Raw genomic sequence first — 17,699 nt, 5'->3', positions numbered from 1 at the left:
GGCTATCAAAATTTTGTTTAATTAGAAATTTTATTTAATCATCTTTTGTGTTTTTCAGTATATTCCTATACAAAGTGTTAACCTTATTATTACATCTGCATGAATGTAATAATATTACTTATTATTACATCTACAAATGTTCACCCCTTGTTTATCTCCAGCGATAGAGTATATTTTAAATTAAAAATACTTTGTATTCACATGAACATAATACGATGAGACGAAACATAATATGGTTTTTAAAGAATGCATTCATGGGTGTTCATGAATGCATTCTTGAAAAAACATATTATGTTTCGTCTCGTCGTATTATGTTCATTTGAACACAAAGTATTTTTAATTTAATATATATTGTAGATGTGGCATTAGATGAAAATATATTAAAGAAATAAATTACTAAAAAAAGTACACAAAAATTATATGTAAAGGGGGCATAGGTTGGGGCCCCAATACATGGATTTGCCTTGGGCCCCCAAATCACTAAATCCGCCCCTGTCAATGAGGTAAATCCAGCAAAAACAGTAGGCTACTGATCGGGCTAGTGCAGTATCTAGCCATGTTAACAGCTATTCACTTTTTTATTGCATTGGCATAGTGCATCCTATTTTTATTTTTTTGCTGTTTTAATTATCATTGAGTTGTAGATAAATGTTTACATTTGTTTATTTATTTATTTATTTATTTTTATTACAGATGCAGGGTAACATCCCTGATAACACTGCTGTTCAATATATCCCATATCTCAGAACCAGGTGAATATTTGAATGGTTTCTTACTTGCTTAATCCTGTTTCTCCATCTCTCATTCTATCTCTCATTCTATCTCTTCTATATTCTATCTATCTATCTATCTATCTATCTATCTATCTATCTATCTATCTATCTATCTATCTATCTATCTATCTATCTATCTATCTATTTTCTCATCTGTCTTTCTGTCTGTCTGTCTCACTCACTCACTCAGTGGTAGTCTTATGTCATTAATATTGTGTTTAATTTGTTCTATGTAGGGATATGCCACTGCAGCTGACCTTGAGAGTTCACTCTCTATACCTGCAACTCCTCGTCTGATACTTCTTGGTAAATTGGTGGTAGATATGACAGTTGTCTTTAGTGTTGTATGTAGTGAATTCAATGGTATCAAACTAAACTGTATTCAAAATTAAAGCTAAAACAGAAATTTCATAGTTAAAAAAATTCTGTTTTAGGAGAAACGAGAAGACGCTTCCAGCGCTGGATGCTCAGCCTTGAGGGCCAAATTTGCGAAGTGATCCAGTCCACCTTTGTGACAGGGCTGGCGTCTTTTTTTCCTGTTTTCACGCTTGAATTCATCCAGAGGTAAGATATTGTCTGCTAACACTTAATTTTTTTTCTGGCCTAGCTGTGGCTCAAGCATGGTTTTAACAGGTCTGGTGATGAGATTTAGCAATTAACTTTGATTTTGAAAATCAGTTAGTGCATGTTGAGGATAGTTCATGTACAATTGTTGTCTTTGATGTGCTGTTAGTCTGTGTGAATTACTCGATTTTTAACAAGTTTGTAATTTTTCAGAGACCAAAAAAGGGACAAATGCTGCAAAGGGGGAAAAAAGAAGAACTGTCAATTCACATGTCGCCAGCCTCTTGAGCAAGCTCATGGACTTTTAGTGGGATTTCATTTGGAAATGGTGAGTAAGATGTATACATTAGCTTTTGTTAGGTCAAGCCATACATTTTGGATTAAAAATGTAAAATTGTGGAACTCATCTCTCTCTCTCGCTCGCTCTCTCTCTCTCTCTCTCTCTCTCTCTCTCTCTCTCTCTCTCTCTCTCTCTCTCTCTCTCTCGGGTTTCCGGTGGTGCGAGCGAGTGAGCGAGTGGTGGTGAATGGGGAGCTAGCGTGTGGCGAAAAGTTTGTTACACTGTTGGGGTGATCTTTTTTTCTACGCTTTCTCGCGTTTTACATGAGAAAGGTAAGACATAATTTACTCTATCTTTCAGTTTTTTGGTAGCAAAGGGCTGAGTGAATACCTGTTGAACTTGTGCGGGCAATGGCGTCCTCTGTGACGCCGCCGCTGTCCATCGGACACGGGATTCGGTTTGTTACCGATCCCGGGGTTACGATGGAATCGGCTTTGCTTGCAGTTGGTGAGCAGATTGGTTATAATAGTATAGCCTATGCATCCCGAATGAACAAGGCGGTGGTTGTTTTTTTGAAAGAGGAGCGTCTAGTTCATGAGTTGATTGAAAGTGGTGTTTTCATAAATGATTTGTTTATTCAAGTGTCGCCACTATCAGTGCCATCCACAAGAATAGTCATATCAGGGGTTCCACCTTTTATCCCTAATGATTTGATTGAGAAAGAACTACGCAGATTTGGTAAGTTTGCGAGCGGATTTAAAACGGTGACTCTCGGTTGTAAGGATGCGCGTCTAAAACACGTGATTTCACTACGGAGGCAAGTTTTCATGTTTTTGGATAATCCGACAAATTCTTTGGACATCTCCTTTAAGGTAAAATATGATGGTGGACATTATATGGTGTTTGCTAGTTCAGGAAGTATGAAATGTTTTGAATGTGGTGATGTGGGGCATAAGCGTCTTAATTGCCCACATAGAGAACATGCTGAAAATGCAGAGCATCCCATTGGACGACTGAATGTTAGATCAGAGGAAACTGAAGTTCCCAGTAATGTTTCTATTGTGCAGGATGAACAAGTGCATAGTGAAACTAATGTGGAAGCAGCAAAAAGTACAGATGAAGTAGCAGCTGAGGGACTAGAACAGTCAACATCGGTTGATTCTGATGTCATGGTTTCAAAAACTGTTGAACATACAGGGAGTAAAATTGATGAAAGTGAAAACTTGAGAGTGGGTGTATCTGTGCAGCAGAATGTTCATTTTGAAACTAAGGAGAAGGAAGGGCTGTTTTTGTCAAATAGTCAAGCGAGTAGTCTTGTAGAAAGTGATATGGATGAAATGGATCAGGATGAGTCTGATGGAGAAAGTGTTGATGGATATAGTAAGATGAGAGATTTGTATTCTCTGGAGGATATAAATCATTTTCTGGATGAAACATTTGGACAGTCTGTGAAGGTTGATGATTATTTTGCTGACACAGACAAATTTATCAGGTCAGCAACATTATTGCAAAAGATGGTCAGTTTTGATTTATTGGATGAAAGGAAGAGATACCGTTTGAGAAAACATGTTACAACTTTGAAGAAAGCAGCTAAGTTAAATATAACTAGGAAGGGCAAAAAGGCTTTAACAAAAATAAAATGATGTCAACCTTTATCATGAATAACGCTTGGAGGTTACTTTTTGGCTGTCTGTCCCTCTTTCTCTTTTTTTCTATGGGAGGTCTAAGAGTGGGCTCTTTGAATATAAATGGTGGGAGGGATAGACAGAAGAGGGAAATGGTAAAGGAGATAGTTAAAATTAATAATCTTGACGTATTACTTTTGCAAGAAACTCATAGTACTATGAAAGATGAAGTTGATTGGGGTTTATTTTGGGGAGGACAACTTTTTCTAAGCCATGGAAGTTCAGTTAGTGGAGGGGTTGCAATTTTGTTCTCTAGTCAATTAAAAATAAATATTTTAAGCTCTAGTGATATAGTTAAAGGTCGAGCTTTAATGACTAAAGTTAATATAGAGGGTTCCATTTTTTGTTTCATAAATATCTATGCACCTAATGTTGGGGCTGAAAGGATTAATTTTTTTAATGATATAAAAAACTTTTTAGAAAAAAATGATTGTGATTATCTTATCTTTGGTGGTGATTATAATTGTACGATTGATTTTAATGTTGATAGGATTAGTGAGGAGCCACATTTACAATCTAGCAAAAACTTAAAAAGTCTAGTACTTCAATTTGATTTAATAGATGCATGGAGAATTAAAAATCTAAATGTGAAACAGTTTACATGGGTAAAAATGTTGGATGGTAAAGTGAGCGCAGCTAGATTGGATAGAATTTACTTGTCACAAGATTTAAGATCAAAACTAATTGACAGTAAAATTATACCGGTTGGCTTCTCAGATCATCATCTTATTGTTGTGAATTTACTTTTAAATCATGAAGCTAATAAGTCTCAATGGCATTTTAACAATAAGTTGCTCCACGATGTAGCCTTTTGTGAGAGCTTTAAGATTTTTTGGGAGAAATGGAAGGAAAGTAAACATTCTTTTGAGTCACTAACTAGATGGTGGGAAGTTGGCAAGACTCAAATAAGAATTTTTTGTCAGCAGTATACTTCTTTTTCTACTGTTATGTTAAAACGGGCCATAACTGACCTTGAAGAGTCTATAAAACAAATTGAAAGTCACATTTTAAATGGTGGAGCTGCTGAAAGTAATAAAGATTTACAAAAGAAAAGAATGGCATTGAGTTCTATGCTACAAGAAAGGGTTAAAGGTGCCCTTGTGAGGTCAAGGTTTATTCAATTAAAAGACATGGATGCCTCAAGTACTTTTTTCTTTGATTTGGAGAAATCCATTGTGAGAGATCAGAGAATGTCATGTCTGAGATGTCCTGATGGGAATATTACAACAGATGGAGTGGAAATGAGGAGATGTGCAAGGGCTTTTTATACAGACTTGTATGGCAAGGAACAATGTGATGAAGGCTGTGTACAGGAGCTGGTGGAGGGTCTTCCCAAGCTCAGTAAAGTTGAGCAAGCGGAGCTGGATAAAGAAATAACTCTGGAAGAACTTACTATTGCTGTCAACCAGATGAATTCAGGGCGTGTTCCTGGAATTGATGGACTTAGTATTGATTTTTATAAGCACTTTTGGGGACTTATTGGACATGATCTACATGAAGTTCTTGCGAGCTCCTTTAAAGACAATCTACTTCCCACTTCCTGCAGAAGAGCAGTTTTAGCTTTACTTCCTAAAAAAGGAGATTTAACTAACTTAAAGAACTGGAGACCCGTAGCTCTCTTATGCACCGACTACAAAGTTTTGTCTAGGGCTTTGTCCAATAGACTGAAGCCTTATATAGGCTTGCTTGTACATATGGATCAGACTTACTGTATCCCAGATCGATCTATAATGGACAACTTATTTTTAACAAGGGATATTCTGGATGTGTGCAAAGTGTATGATCAAAAGGTTGGGATTTTATCCCTTGACCAAGAAAAGGCCTTCGACAGAATTGATCATAATTTCTTGTTCTCTGTTTTAAAAGCTTTTGGGTTTGGGGAGAGTTTTATAGCCTGGGTAAGCCTCCTTTACAATGAAGCTACATGTATGGTGAAGGTGGGAGGAGGGCTTAGTCGCCCAATAGCAGTTGAAAGGGGCATAAGACAAGGTTGTCCTATTTCTGGGCAACTTTATTCATTGGCTATTGAGCCCCTTTTATGTTTTTTAAGAAATAATTTGACTGGTTTTAATTTTCCTGGCTGTAAGTTTGACTCTCCTCTGGTTGTTTCTGCATATGCTGATGATATTAATGTTTTTATCAAAAATGATGATGATGTACATGAAATTGTAAAGGTTTTAAAAATTTATGAGAACGCTTCTTCATCGAAGGTCAATTGGGATAAAAGTGAGGCTTTGCTAGTTGGCAATTGGGAAAGGGTTTTAATACCCTGTCTACCTGGTGGCTTGAAATGGAGAAATGATGGGTTAAAAGTTTTAGGTATTTTCTTTGGCACACAGCAGTATGTTGAAAAGAACTGGGAGGGTTTAATAGAGAAGACCAGTGCAAGAATTGCCAAATGGAAATGGTTATTGCCCCAAATGTCGTATAGAGGACGTGTTTTAGTCCTTAATAATTTAGTTGCTTCCATGTTATGGCATAAATTTACGGTTTTAAATCCACCAAAAGCATTAGTACAAAGTTTGCAAAGAAATATGTTGAATTTTTTTTGGTCGGGTTATCATTGGATTAGAGCTGTAGCACTTTATCTCCCCCTTTGTGAGGGGGGACAGGGTCTCACTGATCTATCTTCACGCATAGTGGCTTTTAGATTGAAAGCTGCTCAGAGTTTTTTATATGGAAGTGGTTTAAGATGGCATGAAACTGCTAAGCTGCTCTTACAGAAGGTAGGGAGGTTGGGTTATAGTAGGCAACTTTTCTTGCTAAAATCCGAAGAAGTAGATTTCGGTGGGTTAACACCTTTTTATGATTCCGTCTTACAGGCATGGCAAATTTTGAAGGTTTCTAGAGATTTAAATGTGTTACCTGGGATGTGGTTATTTGAGGAACCACTTTTTTATAATGATTTTATTTGTGCAAGGTCCCTGAAGTCTGCCAGTATACGTGTAGCATTGAGAGAGGCAGGATGTACAAAACTTGGCCATGTACTTAAAGCTATGCACTCATCTATTGCAGAATTGGGGCATTTGGCTAATATAAGATCTGAAAGATTGATTAAAAAACTTGTTGATGAAGTTTATGAATCACTACCACAGACACTAAATCATTTTGCTAATGACTATGATATACTTTGTCAGTGGGAGGATGGTTGTGATTATATTTTCCCAGTGCTTGATATTTCTAGCCTGGGTGCCAGCCGATCTTAGCCCCGCCCACAACATTTTGAGGAACGGGAAGATCGGTCTGGAGTTTCACCGTTGAGTTGCTACTATGCTCGACCCAAAGCTGGTCGAACCAATCAAATTGTCAGGGCGGGCTTTATATGATGATGGACAGATGATCAGTAACGTAAATCAACCACGTCACCAAAGAGCGCGTGTGTTGAATCTGTTGTTTACAACGAAATGGCTGCCGCGGTAGAAATCAGATGTGTGGACTCTGACATTGAGTCTGTTCTAAAAGATATCGACAGAGCATTGATTTTAAAAGAGGAACAGAGAAACGCGAGCAAGGCATTTGTTGATGTTTTTGCCGTCCTACGGGATTCGACAAAAGTTGTCGCACTTATGAAAGATCAAGTTAAAGAAGCAACTAAAATGGGTATCACGGCGATGCAACTCGGTGTGCACGACGAGATGGATATAACAAGCAAACGTAATGGGTATCGTCGTGGATGAAGTTCAACTAATGTACAAATGGTAAGAGATAGTCTTACTGTATGACTTAATGTGATATAAATGAAATGTTGTAAACATAGTAGGTGTTGATGTACGTTCGCAAACTCAGACTTGTAGTGTGTGTCGTAGCGAAATAACTAGCAGTTCGGTCAAGCTGCAAATACGTCATTTCAACATACGTCTCACACCCCGTTGCTCTGATTGGTCGTAGGTCTATCCAATTGAGTGCAGATGCATTTTTCGGTTGAGACACGCCTCATAATTATAGCTCAATGGAGCGGTATCAGACTCAAATTCTGACTAGAATTGAGTATGACAACGTCAGGCTATGATATTTCCTCAACTGTCGAAGAATGCTTTGGTTTAGAAAATAGTTTTCTTTCCTTTTCTAATGTACAGTTAGGTGCTTTTGAAGAGTTGGACAAAAAAAAAGACATATATTTTATGTGTTAAGTTACTCCATATGAAACCACTGGAAGAAATGAAATCATCAAGGTGGGTTGATTTTTTTGGCCCTGAACAGTCCGTAAAAGGCTGTTGGAGATCTTTGTATAAACCACCAATTGATAAAAGAACTGGTGATCTCCAATGAAGAATAATACATGGGGCTATTGCTACTAACAAACATGTAGCCCACATAGATCCTAATCAGAGTATTGATTGTCCATTTTGCTCACAAAATGAAACTTTGATTCATTTGTTTTGTGGTTGCTACAGGTTGGGATTTTTGTTCAGTTTATTGGAACAATGGTGTTTGCTTTGGGAAGAATGTTTTTCTTTTCCTTTGTTTATTTTTGGACCTAAGTACTCTGTCAATAAGAAACAAAAACACATTTTGATGAATTTTGTCTTTGGAGTGGCTAAACTTTCTATATGGCTTTCAAGGAAGAATATAATTCAAAACAAAGGGTCAAAAGAGGTTTATGATATTTTTGTAGGCTTATTAACAGCTCGGCTTAAAATAGAGTATGCCTACTACAAATTGGTAAATAACTTGCAAGCCTTTGTTGACAAATGGACTATTGCCAATGTTCTTTGTGATGTTGATGTTGATGAAAAATTGGTTTTATTTTTTTAATTATTTCTGGAGTGTGTAAGTCTGATGTAGACATTTTAATATTCTGAAATGTTGAATTGTTAATAAATGAACTTTTTCAATCAATCTCTCTCTCTCTCTCTCTCTCTCTCTCTCTCTCTCTCTCTCTCTCTCTCTCTCTCTCTCTCTCTCTCTCTCTCTCTCTCTCTCTCTCTCTCTCTCATATACAGACCCGAGACTTCGCAAAGGATCTTCATTGTGTGCTTTGAGAAAATGGTTAGTGGTCTAAGCAGTGACACTGTTTTTTATTTGTTTATTTTGTTTATTGTTCTTTATTGATGATGAGTTAAGTATCAGTTTTAATGTATTCATACATGTTGAATTCTAGTGGTTTAGGTAACACTATGAGGGTCAGAAATTTTTATAATGAACAATGTATTTGGGTGTAAAATGTATTTGCTACTTTTTAAGCCATGAACATGAGAAAATTAGATTTGATTGTGATTAATCTGAGCCTATGTGTAACATTTTTATCTTGCACTGACACAATGCAAAGCCAAACTCAAGTGTCTTTGCTAGTTTAAGAGAGACGCAGTTGTTATTTTCCATCCAGCGACCCCTATGTCAGCAATGAACATGATATACAATATATTTCTGTGATTTGTCTGATTCATGTGTGCCTACATTTGTAAGTACAGTGTTTGTATTACAATAAAAAAGTTAATTTCAACACGGACTATTCGTTTTCTTTTACTTAAGTGTTATCTGATGGATTATGCCTATTCTTATATTAAATCAAGCTAGAAAAATTTCTATAACACTCAGTGGTACACGTTACTATGATAAAAATAATTAACAATATTTAATGGAAACAAAATAAATGGTGATTTAACAGGAAAATAATGGTAACACTGCTGCCAGTTGTTTCCTGTATTTTTTGTGACTCACAGTAAATTCCTGTTAAAAAACATTACGGGGAGTGCAAGTGTAAAAAAACATTAACATGAATTAACTGTTAAAAAACATTACGGGGAGTGCACTGTAAAAAAACATTAACATGAATTAACTGTTAAAATAACAGGAAAATAATGGTAACCCTGCTGCCAGTAATTTCCTGTTATTTAACAGGGAAATATTTAACAGTGTGGTCATGTACTTTTAATATAACGAAAAACACATTTAATTACAGAATTTGATGTAATTTAAGAAAAAGGACTAGGGGTGTCCTCGACTAAGGATTTACATATTCGAATCAGAATTGTCGAATCTTTCCATAGTCCACCAATAGTCAAATCATCTATGTTTGTGTGCATGGGTTGGGAGGGGGCCAGACCAGGTACAAATGTGTAACTTTTATTTTCTTTCACAAGCAGCACACATAAACAACTTTCTGATAAAGTGACCAAAACTGTCTTTCAAGTGATGAACGAAAACCAAACTGACGATGCATTTATATATATTTATTAAGGTAAAATGTAAGGCAACATTTGTTTAATCCTCATAACATTTTAAAGCCACAATCTACAGAACATCATGCAAAAAACATTTTGATAACTAAACCTAAAAAAATAACAAATGTGATCCTGCCTTGGAAACCCCGGCTACAATTCAGTGTTTTTATTTAATTTGGAGATCGTGCATCAAAGCAGTCATGACCAAAAAAAAAACGACAAATGAGAAATGACATATAATTTGTGATTGTTACTGTAAATGATAAAAACTAAGCTTTATATACAATTCATTAAACGTAACTTATAACAAGAAAAACACTGATTTTTTTTCATGATGTTCAGTTTGACCCTCTGATGTTTGTGGTTAAGCACCTGCTACATTTTCATTAACTCTTTTTTTTTTGTTATGTCTTTATGTTAGGCTTTGGATCCTATCCATAATTATTGAGATATACGTCAGGCAGTGCACATGAATGATTCACATAGTATTATTCATTCAATAAAACCACTCTTCAGACTTTTCTCCAATACATTAATGCATTCATTCATTCTAGTTATTCTTTTTAATTATCTGAAGCACAAAGCAAGTTACAAGATTTGATCTGATATAATACTGCCAAAAGTTGTATTTTTATCCCATAGAGAAAAGCAGTGGGTTGAAATGTTCTGGTTGGTCGGCCTACACTGACTCTTCTATGAAATATGATCAAATGCAATCTTCAGTATAGAAAGAAACTTTTTGACAAGTTTTGAAGATGTACTCAAAGCAGAAACACATTCATATATCGGGGCTGGCGGACAGGAATATTGTTCATTCTGAATGGTAACACGTTTCAGGGGTGAGTTTCTGCATGATGATGTATGAAGAGACAGAGAAAGCAGTGACCGATGAAATAACACAACCAGAATGTCACGCCGCTTGCTGCTTTTTTGCTGTTATACTCTGAAAAGAGACACATGAACAATGATAAAGGTGAAATAGACCGGATGGTGGTAAAGTTTCTGTGAAGCGTGTGTGGATGTAATTGTGGATGCAGTTTGAAGTAAAGAGAGATGTGAACAGTGATACTGTAAATATTAAAAATAAAGATGCTTCATAAAATAACCATTGTGAAATAAATGCTTCAATAAAGAATCTTTTAACATCTAAAGAACATTTTATATTATAAAATGTATGAAAGAAATGGTTTCTTTAAAGAACATTTTACTGAACGGTTCTTTGAGGAACCACAAATGGTTTATCTATTACATCGCTGTAAAGAACCTATTTTTAAGGGTGAAGAACCGATGGGGATGGGTATTTTTGGGTATCTTTTAGTAAAGTGTGGTTGTACCAGATGTACATTCACTTACACTTTCCTACTCACTGAAGAGTATAATATCAATGTGTTGACAGGACTAATACGTTAATTATTTACGTATTAACAGCTCTACAGATGTACAGATTGGTATGTGATTCCTATTCATAATTATTAATATCGCAGGCATTGGTGTTTCTTACTCATATTACTGACATGTTTTCAGTCGTATTTTTATGACATAATGAAGTTTACTTATTTACCTAATGAGATGTTCATGACTTAAAAGAAATACACAATATTAAAGATTACCCTTTTAACCCTTAAAGGGTCAGTTTCCCAGACAGATCTTATTCTGGTCCCAGACTAAAATGCATGTTTGAGCTGCCTTCATTTGAAAACACCTTGCACCGACACATCTTAACATATATCAGTGCCATTGTTTTGTCTTAAGATGCAAACGTATGTATGGTTTTTTGTAAAAACTTCTTAAATCTTTTAATATAACTAAGGCCTAGTCCTGGATTAATCTAAATCCTATCTGGGAAACCGCCCCAAAATGAATAACATTTTTTTTGTAATCATTTAAACATTTAGTAATATTTTGTTTGTTTCCCATGACACACACAGAGGAATTTTACAATAATTACACAAAAACACAACATAAATTCACAAAAGGTGTTTGTTTTATTTATTCGCTGTAATTCATCTTTAATATTCATATGATTGTGAGGATCTGATCCAAATTCAGCCCTTTATCCAGCGATCTTGATCGCAGTTCTCATTAGTGACCGCAAACGTCAAATCTCGCCTTCGTTATGAAATTGAATTCAAATATTGCGCCTCATGAAGCTTTAAGACACATTGCTTTATGGCAGTGATATCAAACGCTCATTGGCTCTTGCATGCTACGTCACAGATTTGCGACATTGCCATCATTCAGTCTGTGCTTATTTTTTTTAAATGCGTGCCTTGACAGAGAGAAGCTGGATTAACTTTCTTCATACTGCTTTTGAAATGTCACAATAAATAACAGGTTTTCCCGCAGAAAAGGTGGTAGGGTTGGGCTGGTGGGTGGGTCCGAGGGCGTGGCAATCAAAGGGGCGGGGCATATGCGTCATGATAAAATTTAAAATATTTTAATAAATTAAATTAATAAAATATTTACATTTAAAACACTCAAATAGAACTTAATTTTGAAGAAACTATGACAGAAAATGAACACATACTAGATTATTAATGAATTAAATGTTTTTACCTCTAACGGGAATAGCTGCGTGATGAAGTGAAACTAAAGGGTTAATAAACACAAACTAAAGCAGATGTTGTAGAACGTCTGGCAAACGATGATAGATAGTGCAAAAATGGTAAAAACTGATTATTTCCCACTATTAATTACATTATCTTAAAGGAGTGTAACTACTGTAGCATGTAAATAATACACATAAATAAAGTGAGCAACAGCGCTCAACAATTATATCTAATCAACAGGCACGTAAAACCTAGCTAGCAGGTTGCTCAAACAACAAAATCACCACCAGCTAACTTACTTTAAAGCAACACTATGTAGTTTCCATGTAAAAATGACTTACAGCTCCCCATGTGGTTGAAAAATGCAACAGTGCCTGGTATCAGACACTCTTCTGCAGGCAGGGGGAGGGGCTGTGTTTCCTACCCTCCACCGCCACTTTCAGAGTGTGCTTGTAGCAGCTAGGAGGCTGCTCAGGTTGCAGCAACAGTACAATTTGTCCAGTTAAAAGTTGTTCTATCACTGAAATAATTTTAGAGACATTATTTAAAGGTAAAAAAACTACATAGTGTTGCTTTAAAATTGCAAGCACTAATACAATAACAGGCTTAAATAACCTCAAAACATAAGTCCACACTGTTAACGATTTCCCTGTATTTTTACAGTACGGTACTGGCAGCACGGTTGCCAGTAAGTTACTGTATTTTGGTTTTACAGTACTGTACTGTAATACCATTTTACAGTACACAAACTAGTACTGTATAGTTACAAAGCAGTACTGTACTGTAATTTTACAATATTTTATTACAGTAGTCTATTTTTACAGTAATTTACTGTAATGTCTATATTGACCCATAAATACTATTTATTACTTATTACAGTTAATACAATAATATTATATATAATAGCTAGATATTTAGGTTTAAATCTATAGTTATTAATATGGTAAAAATGCTAAATTAAAACATAATGAATTAAAAGGCAATCCAAGCAATGTTTGTATCAAAATTTTATTTAAAAAAACATTTAATTGAAACAAACATATTTAAAACAAGATTTTAAACAATAATAAACATATAATCAAGTAACATAAAATAAAATCAACAAGTATAAACAAGTTTGGAGACCCCTGCTGTAACATATTTAACTCTGGCAAATAGAACACTGTTCCATAGTTTGAAGTTTTCAGTTTAAAGTCCATCATCGACTAAAAGGTAACATTTCACTGTGGTAAAAACAACACTGGCCCATAGTTTTAAATATTCTACTTGAATTTCATTTAACACTAAAAATAAATTAAAAATTAAACTGTGGCAGACAGACCACAGTGGCCTTTACTTTGAAGTCGTCCATTCGAACTCAATCAGGGACTGCATGAAGCTGTTCACATGGGGGTTAATGGCCACAGCTTTTCTCTGCACCAAGTTCCTTGTCTTTTTGCTTGCTCCTTGTCTGGATGTGCACTTTTTCCCATCTTTGGAATTAATTCTATCCAGAAACCTCAAATATCATAAACATTAAGTCAACAAATATAAGATAGAAAAAGATTCTTAAAAAATTAAACTCAGCCTTGAATTTACTCCTATTCTGAAACCTTTTGCTCTTATTCTACTGTTCCACACCTAATTACATAAAAATACAGAAGATTCACTTACCGCTGAACAAACTCTTTTCTCAATGGACAGCATCCACAAAGATCCTGTCATGATTGAATGTCCTGAACAGAAAGTACAATTGTTACTGATTTGGACACAACTTTTTATTCTGAAAACAAAATCTTTTGTCAATAAAGTCCAGGGACACCTCTGCTAAATAAATACAATTATTAAATTAAATTTCTTATAACCAAAGTCTGAATATTTCTGTTTGTTTATTTCTACATGGCAAACTAAGACAATTGTGTACATGTTGTGTATGGTCGTGTTACAGTGTTGTGTGTGGGAATTGTGAATGAGTGTATACATGGGTATTTAAAGAAACTGTAGTGGTAAAGTGCAAACTTACCGAACATAATGTGCTTGGTGTGTGTCTGGTATCACCCGTTGTGCCTCCACATCTGCCTTAACTCCTGAAAAGTGCAATGACACTCAGGTAAACTACAAATAAAAAGTCAGCCACATTCCTGTGTAATTTTGCATGTGACGTGAAAGCATTTAATATTGCAGTCGAAAAAATACATGACTTGTAACTGTACATCATGTACTTGCCTGGTGCCTTTAAAGATGATCCATCTTACCCAATCCAGTTTACAAGCAATGGTAAGACTGTAAAAAATACAAATGTTACAAAATCTGTTAGCCATAGAAATAAGTAGACATTGTGAAGGAAATGGTAAAAAAAATTTAGTAACACTTTACTATAAGAGTTTATTCCTTAACATTTGGTAATGCCTTAGCTAATATGAACTAACAATGAACAATATATTTTACAACATTAATAATATTTGATAATGTTCATTGTGCAGAGACAAAGTGATTGATTTAAAAATTTATTAAGTGTTTAAATCTAATATCATGCTATGCTAACAAATAAAACATTACTGTAAGTGTTAAGTCAGTTGTAAAACAAATATATATATATATATATATATATATATATATATATATATATTAGTTGTTATATTATATATTATATATAAATATCTAAATAAGTCTTTTTTTAATTATAACATCTTGTCTACAGAAAATCTCTGAAAATGTCTCGTTTAGTGCAGAAAATAGCGATTTATAGTGACAAGGTAAAAAGACTGTCCCTTTAATGTTTTACCCGGACCGGCTGCGGTGTAACACTATGTCACGCAAAGTTTTTTAACAAGTAGCTAGCTGCTCACTTTAAAGATAAACATGATCGCCTAAATCTGAGCAATCCTGGTGATGCCAGTTTCCTACACGATGTTATTATGGACTATTTTACATCCAGAGATGAAGGATCAGATGACAGAGACGAGAAGACAAAGGTACGTAAATGCGGAGCCCATTCTCTTTTCGTGCATTGATTTGATGTGTTTTGGAAACTTATATATACTGCATGTAATGCATCTGAAGTGGTGGAAACAATATGCCATAAAAATGTATTGGACAACTTACTGGGCGTGTAAAACGCTTAAGAGAAGATATTCTCTGCTTTTGCTGATATACCGTAATATAATACCAACAACAATAAGCGCGACAATCCCTTTCGTTCATCTGATATTAAGATGAGCCCAGGTCTGAATTATATTTGGTCGAAGTTAAAGCTGCGATGAGTTCGATGCATGTATCCAGTTAAATATGAGGTTTCTTGTTTTCACTTCTGTGGAGGAGTTCGGTATGCTGTGTACGGCGTGTCAAGTCCTGTCTGTTTACAACCACGAGTCAGCCTTGCCAAACAGTCGAACTTAATACTTTTCTCTGACGCTAACTGAACGGATGAAACGCCGAGATAAACGACCATTATGCTGGGACCGCAAGACCGCGCTGGCGGGTTGTCTTTGTCCATTTCGTTAAAAATAGTTTCATTGTCACCACACTTTCAACACAATATAAACTCACCAAAAACCCTCGTAATTTAGTTAAAACAACCCTATATTCATTAATAAAGGTGTAAAGCGAGTAAAAGCAGCGGTAGACATCTGTGTGTAACGTTAGCTTACTTTCTGAGGGAGATTGAAACTTTGTTGGCGACCGTTTTTCTCTCTCATTGCACGTTTAAAACAATATTGTGACAAACTATTGACAACATTCTTAAACTAAAAATTAAGTTTTCATGAAACAGAAATATTTCAAACTTACCGAACTGCCAGAAATCAATTGTCCTCCTTCAGCTGCAGCCAGGAGTTGTGCTCTCTCTCCCTCTGTGTGATTTGACGTTGGCGCACTTTCTCTGATTATTGCAAGTACACCTGGCACATTACAGCAATGGCTACAGCAAGGTTACATCAAGACCAAAATATACTGTAAAATTTTCCCGCTCAAACAAATTTACCCAGAATGCATTATGAACTGCAGTACTGTACTGTAATGTACACATACAGTATAGTACTGTGGATTTTTACAGTAATGTACTGCTAAATCTACAGCGACATCTAACAGTGCACTTACAGTTCTCACGGACACGTGTTTTAACAACTGGCTATCCTCCTGACATGACGGACCACGTCTTATCTAATTTCAGCTGTGTGGTGCAGGTGTACGCTCGCGTTGTGAAGCGCGTCTGCGCTATTCTCCGAGATGTTTTATCAACTGGCTATTTATCCTCCAGACAGTGAAGGTCCGGACCACGTCTTTCTCATTTCGGCCCTGTGGTGCGCGTCCCTGTACGTGCTATTCTCTGAGATGCACTTGACGGCCTTTTGTGCAGCGATTTATTTTTTTGGACGACCTTGTTAAGGCAGTAGGGTTTCCAAGCTTAGGTGGGCCGCCTTAACTAAAATATGCTGTGGGAAACCCTGAATACTTCTGTCTGTTATGCTTTTTTATTTCTAACAGTAAATGATTTTATTAAACTGTTTTGGGTAGGATTGTATTAGCAGCTTAAAATATTTTTTAAATGCTACCTTATTACTATTGTTACAAAAATGTCCTACACATTTCTGTCCAGTACATAATAAAAAAGAATACTTTTTTTGTATAAAAAGGATTATCTATAAAATCGTTATAGGGAAATTATACAGCAATCTTTATGTTATAAAAGATTTGTAAATGTTTTACGTTTTGTAGCTGTAAAAAATTAATAATGCTACTATTAAATGTTGCAAATACGTCTACATTGTACGCTTCAGCATTTATTAACAGTGGAACCAGGATGGAAAAAATGAACTGTCATTTATTATCTGATAAAACAATATATATTTCTCACAGAATGCCACAAGATAGAACGAAATTTGATTGAAGCAAAATGAAAATGCAAACAAGACCAAAGACTTACAAATTTGACTGGAATTAAACATGCAATGTTTAAAACATAACTACACTATTCCATTTACTAAACTTTAAAAATTAGACATTGAGCCATTTGCTAGGACCACTATGAAATTAGCTTTTCATTTTTCAACATTAATGCTGCCGTGAAGGTCAACTCAGCACTGATCTACTGGCTGTCCTTGATGCCCAGCCAATGCCTGACCAACGACCACCGACGGAACCCGTTTAATCTCCTTATCTGTTTACATATCATAAAAATAAATAAATAAATAAATATATATATCTTCCAAGGGGTTTTATCCTCCTAGGGCTTTTTGTTCCTCCCAGGCTAAAAAAGTCGGGAGGTTTTCTCCTAGGTGTTTTTTCAACCCCGGGGAGTCAGCCGACATTGGCTTAACTTAGCACCCTCTTGTATACAAGACATTATTAATACGCTCGCTTGTATACATAGCCGCTGTATTTTGCTACTTATATTGTCTGTCGATTTTTCTGTGTTTTTTTAATGTAAAGCTGCTTTGAAACAATTACCAATTGTGAAAAGCGCTATATAAATAAAATTGAATTGAATTGAATTAATGCTGTGCATAGGGTTAAATTATCAAACAAATGTTGTAACGATGAGATTAAAGCAATAAAAAACTTTAACCCGAGACAGTAAAATCACAAATGCAATTCTATATAAGAAATGTGTCAATTATCGCACTGCTAAACTGTACCGTGTCTATATGACTTGCTTGGGCTGTCACATTTCTGAGAACTGACAGGGTGTTTCTGCAGCAGTTGCA

The sequence above is a fragment of the Paramisgurnus dabryanus genome, chromosome 20, assembly GCF_030506205.2.
Source record: "Paramisgurnus dabryanus chromosome 20, PD_genome_1.1, whole genome shotgun sequence".
Lineage (NCBI taxonomy): Eukaryota > Metazoa > Chordata > Actinopteri > Cypriniformes > Cobitidae > Paramisgurnus > Paramisgurnus dabryanus.
The sequence above is the reverse complement of the archived record's forward strand: the minus strand, read 5'-3'. Positions refer to the sequence as shown.